This window comes from Gorilla gorilla, chromosome 14 (assembly GCF_029281585.2).
Source record: "Gorilla gorilla gorilla isolate KB3781 chromosome 14, NHGRI_mGorGor1-v2.1_pri, whole genome shotgun sequence".
Taxonomy (NCBI): Eukaryota; Metazoa; Chordata; class Mammalia; order Primates; family Hominidae; genus Gorilla; species Gorilla gorilla.
The window spans coordinates 33393831-33408435 of record NC_073238.2 but is presented as its reverse complement, the minus strand read 5'-3'; positions in this window follow the sequence as shown (position 1 = coordinate 33408435).

Sequence of the window (14605 nt, the reverse complement as noted above, 5' to 3'; positions counted from 1 at the left end):
CACTAGGTGAATGCCCACAGGGAGGCAGGGACTTTTGCATCTGCTAGCATTCTGCCACAGCTGCCGCACTTTGGTCCCCTCAGTGCGGTGGACTCCAAACCTCGAGGAGCCAGAGAACAAAGTTGTGGCCCAATACAAGTTCCCCGGAGTTAAAGCACACAGTCCAAGAATTGGGAGCTGCATGTTGGCCCCTTAAAATCCTCCAAAAACAAAACCTGTTGGCTGAATCTACCTTACACCACAATCAAATCCTCAAGGTCATCAGATATAATAAAGGAAAAATATCCTGTCCAAAGGTCAGCAACCTCAAAGATTGAAGGTGGATAAGCCCATAAAGATGAGAAAAAGACTCTGTGCAAGAACACTGAAAACTCAAAAATTCAGCATGCTTTCTTTTCTCCAAATGACTGCATCAACTCTCCAGCAAGTGTTCAGAACTGGGCTGAGGCTGAGATGTCTGAAATGATACAAGCGGAGTTCAGGATATGGGTAGGAACAAAGTTCCCTGAGTGAAAGAAGTATGTTGTAATCCAATACAAGGAAGCTAAAAATCATTGTAAAACATTGTAGGAACTAACAGACAAAATAGCGAGTATGAAGACCTGACAGAGCTGTAAATCACACTAGAAGAATTTTCATAATGCAGTCACATGGTGATTGTGTGTGATTGCATTATGAAAATTATTGTAGTATGTGTGGGCACCTGAGAGTGCCCTGTAAGCAGGTGTGGCCAGGCTGGGGTCCTGGGAGAGGCAAGCAGACTAGGGAGGGCTGAGGTCAGACCAGCCCCATCTCATGTGCAAGACCATCCAACAGAATAGACCAAGAAGAGGAAAGAATCCCAGAGCTTGAAAACTGGCTTTCTGAAATAAAACAGGCAAACAAGAATGGGGGAAAAAAGAATGAAAGGGAATGAACAAAACATCTGAGAAATATGGGATTATATAAACGACCAAATCTATGACTGATTAATGTACCTGAAAGAGATGAGGAGAATGGAACCAACTTGGAAAACACATTTCAGAGTATCATTCATGAGAATGTCCCCAACCTAGACAGACAGGCCAACATTCAACTTCAGGAAATCCAGAGAACCTCAGTAAGATATGCCATGAGAAGATCATCCCCAAGACACATAATCATCAGATTCTCTGAGGTCAAAATAAAAGAAAAAATGTTAAAGGCAGCTAGGGAGAAAGGCAACATCACCTGCAAAGGGAATTCCATCAGACTTAGCAGACCTCTCAACTGAAACTGTACAAGCCAGAAAAGATATTCAACATCTTAAAGAAAAGAAATTTCAACCCAGAATTTCATGTCCAGCAAAATTAAGCATCATAAGTGAAGGAGAAACAAGATCCTTTTCAGATAAGCAAATGCTGAGGGAATTCATTATCACCAGACCTACCTTACAAGAGCTCCTGAAGGAAGCACTAAATATGGAAAGAAAAGACCACCACCAACCACTACAAAAACACACTGAAGTACACAGACAAGTGATGCTAAAAACCAACCACATACATAAGTCTGCAAAAAAGCCAGCTGACAGCATGACGACAGGATCAAATCCACACATACCATTACTAACCTTAAATGGAAATGGGCTAAATGCTCCAATTGAAAGACACGGGGCAAGCTGGATAAAGAACCAAGACCCATTGGAGTATGCCGTCTTCAAGAAACCCATCTCATATGCAGTGCCCTACATAGGCTCAAAATAAAGGAATGGAGAAAAATATTTCAAGGAAATGGAAAATAGAAAAAAGCAGGTGTTGCACTCCTAGTTTCTGACAAAACAGACTATACCAATAAAGATTGAAAAAAAAAAAAGACAGAGGGCTGGGCGCGGTGGTTCACGCCTGTAATCCCAGCACTTTCGGAGGCTGAGACGGATGGATCACAAGGTCAGGAGATCGAGACCATCCTGGCTAACACGGTGAAACACCGTCTCTACGAAAAATACAAAAAATTAGCTGGGCATGGTGGCGGGTGCCTGTAGTCCCAGCTACTTGGGAGGCTGAGGCAGGAGAATGGTGTGAACCTGGGAAGTGGAGCTTGCAGTGAGCCAAGATCGTGCCGCTGCACTGCAGCCCAGGCAAGACAGTGAGACTCCGTCTCAAAAAAAAAAAAGAGAAGGAGATTGCAAAGGTGGTCCTGACCTTTGATAAATCTCATTATTGCTTGATACTAACCTGGGCTATCTTTATTGCCCAAACCAATAGGATAATGTGCTGAGGTTAGGGAGCTTCTACCCTGCAGAGAATCCCTGATCTCCGAAAATTTGGTTGAGATCTAAGGTTGATTTTGCTATACAACTCCTTTTCTGAAGTTTTACTTATTTCCAACAAGGCAAGTTTTCCTGCTTCCATGATGATGGAGAGCAGGCACCTCCTTTCTTGAGTTTCAGCTTGCTTCTGACAGGGAAGGTGAGTGTAAGTTTTTTCCAGCTTCTAAGATAGCAGAGAACAATCACCAGCCTGAGACTTATTTCCAGGTAAGTAGCTGAATTAGAGTTTTGTCTTAAAATTTTTCCTTAATGACTAAAATTTAAGATTACTCACCAGCTGCTTTTAATTTCTCGTTACCATTAGAACACTCAGTAATCATATGAATTGTGCATTTGTTTGTTTGCTTAACTCTTTGTTTGTTTATGTTTGGGGTTTTGTTGTTGTTGTTTCACTTTTCTCCCATCTCTTCCTGACTTGGTGAAATCCAAAGAATGCTCCAAATTGTGGGGAACAAGGCTTCTGAATTGGCTAAAACTCATGTGGCTGCAAAAAAAAAAAAAAAAAAAAAAATTCCAGTTAGCAGAAATGACTTTTTTTAACTTTTTTTTTTTTTATTTTTTACATAAGTGGTTGCATCTTTTGCTAGCCAAGGCCAAACTGAGGGAGTAGTGGTGGTGACCCAAAGTTAAGATTCTGCCCTGTTCACTACAGAAACCTGAGTTTGGTTCCTAAGTCTAGTTCTTTCTGTTTGATATTTGTGTTACTTTTAAAATATCAGCAGTTTGTCCCAGCTATGATGTGGTAGTAAAAGATTCAGAAGTATTTTCTTTACAAGTTCTATGTTGAAAAGCTTAATTAAAAGCAAATTTCTTTTTTTTAAATTATACTTTAAGTTCTGGGGTACATGTGCAGAACATGCACGTTTGTTACATACGTATACACATGCTATGGTGGCTTGCTGCATGCACCAACCCATGATCTAATGCCATCCCTTTTCTAGCCTCCCACCCTGACAGGCCCTTGTGTGTGATGTTTCCCTTCCTGTGTCCATGTGTTCTCATTGTTCAGGTCCTACTTATGAGTGAGATCATGTGGTGTTTGGTTTTCTGTTCTTGTGTTAGTTTGCTGAGAATGACAGTTTCCAGCTTCATCCATGTCCCTGCAAAGGATATGAACTCATCCTTTTTTATGACTGCATAGTATTCCATGGTGTATATATGCCACATTTTCTTTATCCAGTCTATCGTTGGTGGGCATTTGGGTTGGTTCCAAATCTTTCCTGTTGTGAACACTGCCGCAATAAGCATACGTGTGCATGTGTCTTTATATTGGAATGATTTATATTTTTTTGAGTATATACACTGTAATGGGATTGCTGGGTCAAATGGTATTTCTAGTTGTAGATCCTTGAGGAATCATCACACTGTCTTCCACGATGGTTGAACTGATTTATAGTCCCACCAACAGTGTAAAAGCATTCCTATTTCTCCACATCCTCTCCAGCTTCTGTTGTTTCCTGATTTTTTAATGATGGCCATTCCAAGTGGCGTAAGATTGTATCTCATTATGGTTTTGAATTCCATTTCTCTAATGACCAGTGCTTTGCTTCACATGTTCATTGGCTGCATAAATGTCTCCTTTGGGAAGTGTCTGTTCATATCCTTTGCCCACTTTTTGATGGGGTTGTTTGTTTTTTTCTTGTAAATCTGTTTAAATTTTTATAGATTCTGCATATTAGCGCTTTGTCAGATGAATAGATTGCAACAATTTTCTCCCATTCTGAGGGTTGCCTGTTCACTCTGATGATAGTTTCTTTTGCTGTGCAGACACTCTTTAGTTTAATTAGATCCCATTTGTCAATTTTGGCTTTTGTTGCCATCACTTTTGGTGTTCTAGTGATGAAGTCTTCGCCTATGCCTATGTCCTGAATGGTATTGCCTAACACAAGGACATTTCTGTGCCTGAATGCCATATCTCCCAAAGTAATTTATAGAATCAGTGCTATCTCCATCAAGCTACCATTGATTTTTTTCCCACAATTAGAAACACTACTTTAAATTTCATATGGAGCCAAAAAAGAGCTCGCGTAGCCAAGACAATCTAAGCAAAAAGAACAAAGCTGGAGGGATCACAGTACCTGACTTCAAACTATTCTACAAGGCTACAGTAACCAAAACAGCATGGTACTGGTACCAAACCAGATATATAGACAAATGGAACAGAACAGAGGCCTCAGAAATGACACCACACATCTAAAACCATCTGATCTTTGACAAACCTGACAAAAACAAGCAATGGGGAAAGGATTCCTTATTCAATAAATGGTGTTAGGAAAACTGGCTAGCCATATGCAGAAAACTGAAACTGGGCCACTTCCTTACACTTTATACAAAAATTAACTTATGATGGATTGAAGAGTTAAACTTAAGACCTAATACCATAAAAAACCTAGAAGAAAACCTAGGCCACCAAACTCAGGAGAAATGTACTTGTAGTGAAATGCATGGTACAAACACACATTCCCTGCTTCCTTAAGTGGGTGAGGTTGGTGGCTGGTCCACCTGCTCCAGGTGGATCCTTGCAGAGGTGGCTGGTTGCTCTTTGAGCCAGCTTGGCCTTGCTTGGCATTCACAAGCCTCAGTGCAACAACTGTGCTACAAATGGAGCCACACAGAAAATGACCAGCAGGCTCAGGAGCAGGGTGTACACTGCCTTTGGGGCTCCAGTCCATGCCTCAGGGCTCATATGGCACTGTGGGCTTCTTGGTTGCCAAGAGGCAGATCACAGGCCATCTTGTGGAGGACTTTATGTTCAAGTGCAGAAAGCAGCCAGGATTACAATCTAGGGGACTCAGCCTTTTGTGACCCTGGCCAGACTTAGAATTTGGCCCCAGGCATGACACGCTCACTCAGAGTAGTGTGTCAGTACCTGGGGCCTGTGCATGCCAGGCAAAGCCAAGCTGGCTCAAAGAGCAACCAGCCACCTCTGCAAGGGTGTGCCTAGAGCAGTTGGACCAGCCATCAATCTCACCCCCTCAACGAAGCCGGGATGGCCAGGTTCCCACAGCCTGAGTGGCTGCCACCTGATGGCTGATGGAGCAGAGGCCTGAGGAAAAGCAGATGGCACTGGGGCCCTACCTTTAGGGTAGAAGAACTGAGGTACCATGTCCGGCAGCAAGTGATGTTGGTGGCTGGTTCATCTGCTCCTGGCACATGCTTGCAGAGGTGGCTGGTTGCTCTTTGAGCCAGCTTGGCCTTGCCTGGCATACACAAGCCTCAGTGCAACATCTGTGCTAGGTATGGAGTCACAGAGAGGAAATGAGCAGCAGGCTCAGGAGCAGGGTGTGTGCTGCCTTTGGGGCTCCAGTCCATGCCTCAGGGCTCGTGTGGCACTGCGGGCTTCTTCGTTGCCAAGAGGCAGACCACAGGCCATCCTGAGGAGGACTTGATATTCAAGTGCAGAAAGCAGGCAGGATTACCACCCAGGGGACTCTGCCCTGGACAGAGATAAAATTTGGGCCAAAGCAGAAAAGCTCACTCAGAGCAGCATGTCAGTAGCTGGGGCCTGTGTATGCCGGGCAAGGCCAAGCTGGCTCAAAGAGCAACCAGCCACCTCTGCAAGGGTGCACCTGGAGCAGGTGGAGCAGCCACCAACCTCACCCACTCAAGGAAGAAGGTATGGCCAGGTTCCCACAGCCTGCATGGCTGCATCCTGATGGCGGATGGAGCAGAGGCCTGAGGAAAAGCAGATGGCACTGGGGCTCTACCTGTTGGGTAGAAGAAGTGATGTACACCGACCGGCTGTGAGTGAGGTTGGTGGCTGGTCCACCTGCTCCTGGCACACCCTTGCAGAGGTGGCTGGTTGCTCTTTGAGCCAGCTTGGCCTTACCCAGCATGCACAAGCCTCAGTGCAACAGCTGTGCTACAAATGGAGCCACACAGAGAAAACAGAGCAGCAGGCTCAGGAGCAGGATGTGTGCTGCGTTTGGGGCTCCAGTCAATGCCTCAGGGCTAGTATGGCTCTGTGGGCTTCTTGGTTGCAAAGAGGCAGACCACAGGCCATCTTGAGGAGGACTTTATGTTCAAGTGCAGAAAGCAGCCAGGATTACCACCCAGGGGACTCTGCCTTCTGTGGCCCTGACCGGACTTAGAATTTGGCCTAACTCAGGACAAGCACACTCAGAGCAGCGTGTCAGTAGCTGAAGCTTGTGCATGAAAGGCGTGGCCAAGCTGTCTCAAAGAGCAACCAGCCACCTCTGCAAGGGTGCTCCAGGAGCAGGTGGAGCAGCCAGCAACCTCAGCTACTTGAGGGAAGCAGGGATGGCCAGATTCCCACAGCCTAAGTGGCTGCCTCCTGATGGCTGATGGAGTAGAGGCCTGAGGAAAAGCAGATGGCACTGGGGCTCTACCTCTAGGGTAGAAGAACTGATGTACCCCGACTGGCTGCGAGTGAGGTTGGTGGCTGGTCCACCTGCTCCTGGCACACCCTTGCAGAGGTGGCTGGTTGCTCTTTGAGCCAGCTTGGCCTTGCCCAGCATGCACAAGCCTCAGTACAACAATGGTCCCACAAATGGAGCCATATAGAGGAAATGAGCAACAGGCTCAGGAGCAGGGTGTGCACTGCCTTTGGGGCTCCAGTCCATGCCTCAGGGCTCATTTGGCACTGTGGGCTTCTTGATTGCAAAGAGGCAAACCACAGGACATCTTCAGGAGGATTTTATGTTCAAGCGCAGAAAGCAGCCAGGATTATCACCCAGGGGACTCTGCCTTCTGTGGCCCTGACCGGATTTAGAATTTCGCCTAACGCAGGACAAGCTCACTCGGAGCAGCATGTCAGTAGCTGGAGGTTGTGCATGAAAGACAAGGCCAAGCTGGCTCAAAGAGCAAGCAGCCACCTCTGCAAGGGTGTGCCTGTAGCAGGTGGAGCAGCCACCAACATCACCCACTCAAGGAAGCAGGGATGGCCAGATTCCAACAACCTGAGTGGCTGCCTCCTGATGGCTGATGGAGCAGAGGCCTGAGGAAAAGCAGATGGCACTGGGACCCTACATCTAGGGTAGAAGAAGTGATGTACTCTGGCAGCGAGTGAGGTTGGTGGCTGGTCCGCTTGCTCCTGGCACACCCTTGCAGAGGTGGCTGGTTACTCTTTGAGCCAGCTTGGCCTTGCCCGGCATGCACAAGCCTCAGTGCGACAACTGTGCTACATATGGAGCCACATAGAGGAAATGAGCAGCAGGCTCAGGAGCAGGGTGTGCGCTGCCTTTGGGGCTCCAGTCCATGCCTCAGGGCTCGTGTGGCACTGCGGGGTTCTTCGTTGCCAAGATGCAGACCACAGGCCATCTTGAGGAGGACTTTGTGTTCAAATGCAGAAAGCAGCCAGTATTACCACCCAGGGGCTCTGCCTTCTGTGACCCTGGCCAGACCTAGAATTTGGCCCCAGGCACGACAAGCTCACTCGGAGCAGTGTGTCAGTAGCTGGGGCCTGTGCATGCCAGGCAAGACCAAGGTGGCTCAAAGAGCAACCAGCCACCTCTGCAAGGGTGCACCTGGAGCAGGTGGAGCAGCCACCAACCTCACCCACTCAAGGAAGAAGGTATGGCCAGGTTCCCACAGCCTGCATGGCTGCATCCTGATGGCGGATAGAGCAGAGGCCTGAGGAAAAGCAGATGGCACTGGGGCTCTACCTGTTGGGTAGAAGAAGTGATGTACACCGACCGGCTGTGAGTGAGGTTGGTGGCTGGTCCACCTGCTCCTGGCACACCCTTGCAGAGGTGGCTGGTTGCTCTTTGAGCCAGCTTGGCCTTACCCAGCATGCACAAGCCTCAGTGCAACAGCTGTGCTACAAATGGAGCCACACAGAGAAAACAGAGCAGCAGGCTCAGGAGCAGGATGTGTGCTGCGTTTGGGCCTCCAGTCAATGCCTCAGGGCTAGTATGGCTCTGTGGGCTTCTTGGTTGCAAAGAGGCAGACCACAGGCCATGTTGAGGAGGACTTTATGTTCAAGTGCAGAAAGCAGCCAGGATTACCACCCAGGGGACTCTGCCTTCTGTGGCCCTGACCGGACTTAGAATTTGGCCTAACTCAGGACAAGCACACTCAGAGCAGCGTGTCAGTAGCTGAAGCTTGTGCATGAAAGGCGTGGCCAAGCTGTCTCAAAGAGCAACCAGCCACCTCTGCAAGGGTGCTCCAGGAGCAGGTGGAGCAGCCAGCAACGTCAGCTACTTGAGGGAAGCAGGGATGGCCAGATTCCCACAGCCTAAGTGGCTGCCTCCTGATGGCTGATGGAGTAGAGGCCTGAGGAAAAGCAGATGGCACTGGGGCTCTACCTCTAGGGTAGAAGAACTGATGTACCCCGACTGGCTGCGAGTGAGGTTGGTGGCTGGTCCACCTGCTCCTGGCACACCCTTGCAGAGGTGGCTGGTTGCTCTTTGAGCCAGCTTGGCCTTGCCCAGCATGCACAAGCCTCAGTACAACAATGGTCCCACAAATGGAGCCATATAGAGGAAATGAGCAACAGGCTCAGGAGCAGGGTGTGCACTGCCTTTGGGGCTCCAGTCCATGCCTCAGGGCTCATTTGGCACTGTGGGCTTCTTGATTGCAAAGAGGCAAACCACAGGACATCTTCAGGAGGATTTTATGTTCAAGCGCAGAAAACAGCCAGGATTATCACCCAGGGGACTCTGCCTTCTGTGGCCCTGACCGGATTTAGAATTTCGCCTAACGCAGGACAAGCTCACTCGGAGCAGCATGTCAGTAGCTGGAGGTTGTGCATGAAAGACAAGGCCAAGCTGGCTCAAAGAGCAAGCAGCCACCTCTGCAAGGGTGTGCCTGTAGCAGGTGGAGCAGCCACCAACATCACCCACTCAAGGAAGCAGGGATGGCCAGATTCCAACAACCTGAGTGGCTGCCTCCTGATGGCTGATGGAGCAGAGGCCTGAGGAAAAGCAGATGGCACTGGGACCCTACATCTAGGGTAGAAGAAGTGATGTACTCTGGCAGCGAGTGAGGTTGGTGGCTGGTCCACTTGCTCCTGGCACACCCTTGCAGAGGTGGCTGGTTACTCTTTGAGCCAGCTTGGCCTTGCCCGGCATGCACAAGCCTCAGTGCGACAACTGTGCTACATATGGAGCCACATAGAGGAAATGAGCAGCAGGCTCAGGAGCAGGGTGTGCGCTGCCTTTGGGGCTCCAGTCCATGCCTCAGGGCTCGTGTGGCACTGCGGGGTTCTTCGTTGCCAAGATGCAGACCACAGGCCATCTTGAGGAGGACTTTGTGTTCAAATGCAGAAAGCAGCCAGTATTACCACCCAGGGGCTCTGCCTTCTGTGACCCTGGCCAGACCTAGAATTTGGCCCCAGGCACGACAAGCTCACTCGGAGCAGTGTGTCAGTAGCTGGGGCCTGTGCATGCCAGGCAAGACCAAGGTGGCTCAAAGAGCAACCAGCCACCTCTGCAAGGGTGCACCTGGAGCAGGTGGAGCAGCCACCAACCTCACCCACTCAAGGAAGAAGGTATGGCCAGGTTCCCACAGCCTGCATGGCTGCATCCTGATGGCGGATGGAGCAGAGGCCTGAGGAAAAGCAGATGGCACTGGGGCTCTACCTGTTGGGTAGAAGAAGTGATGTACACCGACCGGCTGTGAGTGAGGTTGGTGGCTGGTCCACCTGCTCCTGGCACACCCTTGCAGAGGTGGCTGGTTGCTCTTTGAGCCAGCTTGGCCTTACCCAGCATGCACAAGCCTCAGTGCAACAGCTGTGCTACAAATGGAGCCACACAGAGAAAACAGAGCAGCAGGCTCAGGAGCAGGATGTGTGCTGCGTTTGGGGCTCCAGTCAATGCCTCAGGGCTAGTATGGCTCTGTGGGCTTCTTGGTTGCAAAGAGGCAGACCACAGGCCATCTTGAGGAGGACTTTATGTTCAAGTGCAGAAAGCAGCCAGGATTACCACCCAGGGGACTCTGCCTTCTGTGGCCCTGACCGGACTTAGAATTTGGCCTAACTCAGGACAAGCACACTCAGAGCAGCGTGTCAGTAGCTGAAGCTTGTGCATGAAAGGCGTGGCCAAGCTGTCTCAAAGAGCAACCAGCCACCTCTGCAAGGGTGCTCCAGGAGCAGGTGGAGCAGCCAGCAACCTCAGCTACTTGAGGGAAGCAGGGATGGCCAGATTCCCACAGCCTAAGTGGCTGCCTCCTGATGGCTGATGGAGTAGAGGCCTGAGGAAAAGCAGATGGCACTGGGGCTCTACCTCTAGGGTAGAAGAACTGATGTACCCCGACTGGCTGCGAGTGAGGTTGGTGGCTGGTCCACCTGCTCCTGGCACACCCTTGCAGAGGTGGCTGGTTGCTCTTTGAGCCAGCTTGGCCTTGCCCAGCATGCACAAGCCTCAGTACAACAATGGTCCCACAAATGGAGCCATATAGAGGAAATGAGCAACAGGCTCAGGAGCAGGGTGTGCACTGCCTTTGGGGCTCCAGTCCATGCCTCAGGGCTCATTTGGCACTGTGGGCTTCTTGATTGCAAAGAGGCAAACCACAGGACATCTTCAGGAGGATTTTATGTTCAAGCGCAGAAAACAGCCAGGATTATCACCCAGGGGACTCTGCCTTCTGTGGCCCTGACCGGATTTAGAATTTCGCCTAACGCAGGACAAGCTCACTCGGAGCAGCATGTCAGTAGCTGGAGGTTGTGCATGAAAGACAAGGCCAAGCTGGCTCAAAGAGCAAGCAGCCACCTCTGCAAGGGTGTGCCTGTAGCAGGTGGAGCAGCCACCAACATCACCCACTCAAGGAAGCAGGGATGGCCAGATTCCAACAACCTGAGTGGCTGCCTCCTGATGGCTGATGGAGCAGAGGCCTGAGGAAAAGCAGATGGCACTGGGACCCTACATCTAGGGTAGAAGAAGTGATGTACTCTGGCAGCGAGTGAGGTTGGTGGCTGGTCCACTTGCTCCTGGCACACCCTTGCAGAGGTGGCTGGTTACTCTTTGAGCCAGCTTGGCCTTGCCCGGCATGCACAAGCCTCAGTGCGACAACTGTGCTACATATGGAGCCACATAGAGGAAATGAGCAGCAGGCTCAGGAGCAGGGTGTGCGCTGCCTTTGGGGCTCCAGTCCATGCCTCAGGGCTCGTGTGGCACTGCGGGGTTCTTCGTTGCCAAGATGCAGACCACAGGCCATCTTGAGGAGGACTTTGTGTTCAAATGCAGAAAGCAGCCAGTATTACCACCCAGGGGCTCTGCCTTCTGTGACCCTGGCCAGACCTAGAATTTGGCCCCAGGCACGACAAGCTCACTCGGAGCAGTGTGTCAGTAGCTGGGGCCTGTGCATGCCAGGCAAGACCAAGGTGGCTCAAAGAGCAACCAGCCACCTCTGCAAGGGTGCACCTGGAGCAGGTGGAGCAGCCACCAACCTCACCCACTCAAGGAAGAAGGTATGGCCAGGTTCCCACAGCCTGCATGGCTGCATCCTGATGGCGGATGGAGCAGAGGCCTGAGGAAAAGCAGATGGCACTGGGGCTCTACCTGTTGGGTAGAAGAAGTGATGTACACCGACCGGCTGTGAGTGAGGTTGGTGGCTGGTCCACCTGCTCCTGGCACACCCTTGCAGAGGTGGCTGGTTGCTCTTTGAGCCAGCTTGGCCTTACCCAGCATGCACAAGCCTCAGTGCAACAGCTGTGCTACAAATGGAGCCACACAGAGAAAACAGAGCAGCAGGCTCAGGAGCAGGATGTGTGCTGCGTTTGGGGCTCCAGTCAATGCCTCAGGGCTAGTATGGCTCTGTGGGCTTCTTGGTTGCAAAGAGGCAGACCACAGGCCATCTTGAGGAGGACTTTATGTTCAAGTGCAGAAAGCAGCCAGGATTACCACCCAGGGGACTCTGCCTTCTGTGGCCCTGACCGGACTTAGAATTTGGCCTAACTCAGGACAAGCACACTCAGAGCAGCGTGTCAGTAGCTGAAGCTTGTGCATGAAAGGCGTGGCCAAGCTGTCTCAAAGAGCAACCAGCCACCTCTGCAAGGGTGCTCCAGGAGCAGGTGGAGCAGCCAGCAACCTCAGCTACTTGAGGGAAGCAGGGATGGCCAGATTCCCACAGCCTAAGTGGCTGCCTCCTGATGGCTGATGGAGTAGAGGCCTGAGGAAAAGCAGATGGCACTGGGGCTCTACCTCTAGGGTAGAAGAACTGATGTACCCCGACTGGCTGCGAGTGAGGTTGGTGGCTGGTCCACCTGCTCCTGGCACACCCTTGCAGAGGTGGCTGGTTGCTCTTTGAGCCAGCTTGGCCTTGCCCAGCATGCACAAGCCTCAGTACAACAATGGTCCCACAAATGGAGCCATATAGAGGAAATGAGCAACAGGCTCAGGAGCAGGGTGTGCACTGCCTTTGGGGCTCCAGTCCATGCCTCAGGGCTCATTTGGCACTGTGGGCTTCTTGATTGCAAAGAGGCAAACCACAGGACATCTTCAGGAGGATTTTATGTTCAAGCGCAGAAAACAGCCAGGATTATCACCCAGGGGACTCTGCCTTCTGTGGCCCTGACCGGATTTAGAATTTCGCCTAACGCAGGACAAGCTCACTCGGAGCAGCATGTCAGTAGCTGGAGGTTGTGCATGAAAGACAAGGCCAAGCTGGCTCAAAGAGCAAGCAGCCACCTCTGCAAGGGTGTGCCTGTAGCAGGTGGAGCAGCCACCAACATCACCCACTCAAGGAAGCAGGGATGGCCAGATTCCAACAACCTGAGTGGCTGCCTCCTGATGGCTGATGGAGCAGAGGCCTGAGGAAAAGCAGATGGCACTGGGACCCTACATCTAGGGTAGAAGAAGTGATGTACTCTGGCAGCGAGTGAGGTTGGTGGCTGGTCCACTTGCTCCTGGCACACCCTTGCAGAGGTGGCTGGTTACTCTTTGAGCCAGCTTGGCCTTGCCCGGCATGCACAAGCCTCAGTGCGACAACTGTGCTACATATGGAGCCACATAGAGGAAATGAGCAGCAGGCTCAGGAGCAGGGTGTGCGCTGCCTTTGGGGCTCCAGTCCATGCCTCAGGGCTCGTGTGGCACTGCGGGGTTCTTCGTTGCCAAGATGCAGACCACAGGCCATCTTGAGGAGGACTTTATGTTCAAATGCAGAAAGCAGCCAGTATTACCACCCAGGGGCTCTGCCTTCTGTGGCCCTGGCCAGACCTAGAATTTGGCCCCAGGCACGACAAGCTCACTCGGAGCAGTGTGTCAGTAGCTGGGGCCTGTGCATGCCAGGCAAGGCCAAGCTGGCTCAAAGAGCAACCAGCCACCTCTGCAAGGGTGCACCTGGAGCAGGTGGAGCAGCCACCAACCTCACCCACTCAAGGAAGAAGGTATGGCCAGGTTCCCACAGCCTGCATGGCTGCATCCTGATGGCGGATGGAGCAGAGGCCTGAGGAAAAGCAGATGGCACTGGGGCTCTACCTGTTGGGTAGAAGAAGTGATGTACACCGACCGGCTGTGAGTGAGGTTGGTGGCTGGTCCACCTGCTCCTGGCACACCCTTGCAGAGGTGGCTGGTTGCTCTTTGAGCCAGCTTGGCCTTACCCAGCATGCACAAGCCTCAGTGCAACAGCTGTGCTACAAATGGAGCCACACAGAGAAAACAGAGCAGCAGGCTCAGGAGCAGGATGTGTGCTGCGTTTGGGGCTCCAGTCAATGCCTCAGGGCTAGTATGGCTCTGTGGGCTTCTTGGTTGCAAAGAGGCAGACCACAGGCCATCTTGAGGAGGACTTTATGTTCAAGTGCAGAAAGCAGCCAGGATTACCACCCAGGGGACTCTGCCTTCTGTGGCCCTGACCGGACTTAGAATTTGGCCTAACGCAGGACAAGCTCACTCAGAGCAGCGTGTCAGTAGCTGGAGCCTGTGCATGAAAGGCGTGGCCAAGCTGTCTCAAAGAGCAACCAGCCACCTCTGCAGGGGTGTGCCTGGAGCAGATGTAGCAGCCATCAAACTGACCCACACAAGGAAGCACAGATGGCCAGGTTCCAACAGTCTGAGTGGCTGCCACCTGGAGACTGATGGAGCAGAGGCCTGAGGAAAAGAAGATGGCACTGGGGCCTAACCTCTATGGAAGAAGAACTGATGTGCCCCAACCGGCAGCGAGTGAGTTTAGTGTCTGCTCCACCGGCTCCTGGCACACCCTTGCGGAGGTGGCTGGTTCCTCTTTGAGCCAGCTTGGCTTTGTTCGGCATGCACAAGCCTCAGTGCAACAACTGTGCTACAAATGGAGCCACAGAGAGGAAATGAGCAGCAGGATCAGGAGCACGGTGTGCACTGCCCTTGGGGCTCCAGTCCATGCCTCACGGCTCATAGGGCACTGCGGGCTTCTTCATTGCCAAGAGGCAGACCACAGGTCATCTTGAGG